Source organism: Dama dama, chromosome 20 (assembly GCF_033118175.1).
Source record: "Dama dama isolate Ldn47 chromosome 20, ASM3311817v1, whole genome shotgun sequence".
NCBI classification, from domain to species: Eukaryota; Metazoa; Chordata; class Mammalia; order Artiodactyla; family Cervidae; genus Dama; species Dama dama.
The window spans coordinates 81,478,426-81,482,598 of record NC_083700.1 but is presented as its reverse complement, the minus strand read 5'-3'; the positions used below and the strand labels follow the sequence as shown (position 1 = coordinate 81,482,598).

At 46.4% G+C, this 4,173-nt stretch overlaps 1 pseudogene; it reads right to left on the bottom strand.

Moving 5' to 3' along the window:
• Positions 1-219: 219 nt before the first annotated feature.
• Positions 220-862, bottom strand: LOC133039980 (small ribosomal subunit protein uS2-like; annotated as a pseudogene).
• Between the last annotated feature and the right edge of the window lie 3,311 nt (positions 863-4,173).

Sequence of the window (4,173 nt, the reverse complement as noted above, 5' to 3'; positions counted from 1 at the left end):
CCTACCCATTCAGTCACCCGAGCAGTGAGACCTGTAGACCAGTAGACCAGTCCACAGTGGTGGCTGAGGACTCCCATCTTCTACAGGACCCGCTGGGCAGGCGCAGAGGTGCCTGTGCCTTCAGACCCATCTGTGACCTCAGGTGGAGCAGTCGTGAACTTGGGAGCTGGAGTGGCCCATGCACCCTGATGTTCTTCCTTGTGGCCTTCTCAGCACGTCCTACTCATTCTCTTCCGTCTCTCCAGCCCCTCTGTAGAAGCAGAGATGGGGTGTGACCTCCCATAGGTGTGCACCTAGGATGGTGGTACGACATGCATGGAGAACTTTCTGGGCCAGCATCCATCTCCTCAAACCCACTGAGTAAGCCTCCTTCTTGCTGCAAGGATATCAGTGACCACAGGGCACAGACGAGAGTCTGTGTACAGGGCGCGGTGGTCAGTGGATTAATGCACAACACCTCCATGGGAGGCTGGCTGTCAGCTCTGGGATCAGTGACCACCAGAAGACACGGCCCCAGAAGGCCGCCTGGGTCTGATTAGTGAAGGTTCTGGGAGTGAAGCGGGCAGCAGGAGGAGTGGTTGCAGTGGTCACAGCAGACTTCAGCACAGCCCTCTGGCCTGTGTTCCTGAAGGAAATGACACTGATCAGTCGGTTTTTAAATGGTAACTATGGCACAAGCCATCTGCAGAAGCTTCTCCCAGGCCCCCTTCAGATCTAGAATGTAGACGTCATCCCTTTTCCTTTAGTAGATGTACTGTTCCATTTGGAAGTCATGGTTGGTGCCACCTAAGTGGATTCCTGTTGCTTGGAATTTGAGGACATCCTCCCACTTCATCTGTAGGACATCAAGGGCTCTGGACATTGTGAACATCTCCCTTTAAGTTATACCAAGAACCCAGGACAATTCTGTATGGACTGCTCTCTGTATAAGTGAGCAAAGACTGCATTAGCTTTCATTGCTTGTGTGCTAAGTTGCTTCAGTCTTAGCACAGTCCAACTCTTTGCAACCCCATGGACTGTAGCCCGCCAGGCTACTCTGCCCATGGGATTCTCCAGGCAAGAAAACTGGAATGGGTTGCCATGCCCTCCTCCAGGGGATCTTCCCGACCGAGAACCTGTGTCTCTTATGTCTCCTGCATTGGCAGACAGGTTCTTTACTACTAAGGCCACCTGGGAAGCCCTATCTTTCATTAGCAAGTCTGAAGTTTTTTACATCCATCAACAGGAATGGGATCTTGAGAGTAACATGGATCTAGAAAAAAAAAAAAAGTCACTTTCAGTTATAACATCGTTTCATTTAGCCTAAGGGAAAGTTTCTATCTCACTCCCAATTTAAAATTTCTGCTCTTCCCAACATCCCTGGATTTGCAAACCTCGATACAGCTCTGAGTCACTGGCAGGAATCTTCAGTGGGGAATGAGAAATGTAATGTCTGGGTGTGTTCTCCTTGCTTCTACTAGATCTCCAGATTTGGGGTAAAGAGAAGGGAAGAGAAAGAGAGAAATACCCTTCCTTAGTGCTGTTCCTCCTGTTGTACGTCTCCCAGGCTCCTCCTGCTTGTCTTTGGAGGCTTCCACACCCTGGTCTTTGACTGGTAGCACCCAGACAACTACATACTGTGCAGCCCCTGGTATTTGGATGATGCACAACACAGCTGATGTCCTGCCCACCTCCACTCTCAGCTTTTGCAGTCACTGTACTGCCATTTTCTGCTGGGGTGAGCTTCAAGGAGCTTTAGGTCCACTTAACTTCAAAATATCTTTTTGGCCTGTGGGAAACTGAGGTCTCCCTTCCATCCTGAATAGTGGAATCACTGATCTTCTGTTGCTTTTTCTCCTTGCCCTGCTGTTGCCTACTGCTCCTCTGACTCCCACCTTTGGGGTGCCCGGACAGGGCTCGCTGGGTTCACATGTGCCCCCCCCCCACCTCTAGGGATCATGTGTCAACCTCCCAAGAGCTTTCTTACTCTCTTCTGCTTGGGAGGCAGCACCCTGGTGCCTGGGAGTGTCTGTAACTCAGTCAGCATCCTGAGAAAGGGAGAAGCCAGGCTCCCCTTCTTGCAGGCAGCCTCAATTTCCTGGACTGGTTCTCCAGGAACCACTTGACCTGAGAAGTAAGCAACTCATGGGGAATGGAAGAGATGACACAACAGTTTCTATCCAGCCAACAACTCATTAGTAAGAAATTCATACTTAAGCAAATTGAATTTGAGTTTCTTATCATTTCTTATGTAGGCGGTGGAGGGCTTCCCTTGTAGCTCAGATGGTAAAGTATCTGCCTGAAATGTAGGAAACCCAGGTTTGATCTCTGGGTCAGGAAGAACCCCTGGAGAAGGAAATGGCAACCCACTCTAGTATTCTTGCCTGGAAAATTCCATGGACAGAGGAGACTGGCAGGCTATGATCCGTGGGGTTGCAAAGAGCTAGACACAACTGAGAGACTAACACTTTCAAGTGAGCATGTGTGTGGTGGAGGGTGGGGGGGGGGGGGTTGCGAGGCTATCTGGTCAATTTTTTAATAACATCTGCGTATGTCCCAAGCATCTCCTCTTTACAATGTGAAGGTTCTTTCAGTTTTGTAGCTGTAGCCCAAAGTCCACAAGAGAAGCCCCATTTACCATCTTGCTAAATAAATTTAAATATATATATAATATTGGGATGACCAAAAAGAGTGTTCTAGTTTTTCTGTAAGATGTTACGGAAAAAACCCAAATGACCTTTTTAGCTAACTCAATACACTACCCAATTTGGATCATATATTTTATAACTTGCTTTTTCTTACTTAAAGATGTATTTCAAAATTTTCCCTGTTACTAAATGTCCCCTGAACTATTACTTTTAATACCTGTGAGAGACAAAGAATCTCTCACTGCATCAGTAACATTCGGCTAGGTCTAAGAGTGAGACATAGTTTTCTAGGGAGGGAAAAAGAGAAATCTCATATTAAAAGATATAGAAGCAAGAAAGAACATCAAGTATTCTGGGAACTGGGAGGAGGAGGAAGAGACTTGATCTATACTATCTTATGAAATTGGAGGGTTAGTATGTATTATTGCTAGGTTACTATTATTATTACTACTGTGAGTAATTTTATTTTCAAAAGAGGAAACTGAGGCTTAGACAGAGTAAGAGATCCGTGAGTGGTAAAGCCAGAATCAAGTCAGGACTTCCAGAACCTTGGAAGAAACTGAATGTAAGAAAGGAAGCTAGAAAGCAAGGAACTCAGAGTCATGAAGGGGAAGATGTGCCTGGAAGTGAGAGGACGAAAAGGGAAGGGAAAACCTCTCTGTGTTTCCAATTCAATCCCTTTTGTTCTCAGAGAGGCCTGGGAAGATGACCACCACCTTCCCTCACTGGATGAGTGAAGTGTGATAAATATGTGTTTTTCCTTTCAGTACAAATGTGAAGTTGTTTCCAAAATTAGCCCTGTCCAACTGTTAAAATCCCCAAGTTCCCAAACTCTCTCAACAGGAAGCAAGCAGTGGACAGCCAGATGTTTCTCCTCCCAGTGTTTGTCTGTGTAGTGTTTACATTTATATTTTTCTTGTCAAATCATGACTTTATGAAATGCGTTGTTATGGGGATTGGTCATATGCACAAAAGTCCTAGGAAGGGGAAGTGAGGGCAGCATGGCTACAGGGTGACACGTAACTCTTTCGCCAAGGATCCAGCTCCGAAAGCCCTTTCATTGAGCCATACTTCCCGCAGATGCTCAGACCGAAGGAACTCACCAAGTATGGGACCCAGTTGAGACTGTTCTTTTTTCTTATGGAGAAAATTAGCACAGGGAACAATCTTGATGAACTGCCCTTTGTGTGAAGGAAGGAAAAGAATCTGCCTGCCAATAATGCAATCTACTGAAGGCTGTGAATACCAAAAAGACATCTTTCTACAGGAGAAGTGGTGAATGGAAGATGGGATGGTGAATAATCAGTGGCTGTCACCTTGGGTGTCATTAGTTATCTTTTACACTGTGCCAGGACTGGGCTGTGAAAGGTCAGTGCTTTGCATTCACTGCCTTTGCTAATCCTCAGAATAATCCTAGGAAGGAAGTTCTCTCCACTCCCCATTCCCCCATCCCCCAGGGCTCTGTTTATAGATAAGGAAACTGAAACTCAAGAGGGGTTAAGATGTTACACATTTAGTAAGTGTCTGGCTGAGCTGGGAATCCAAC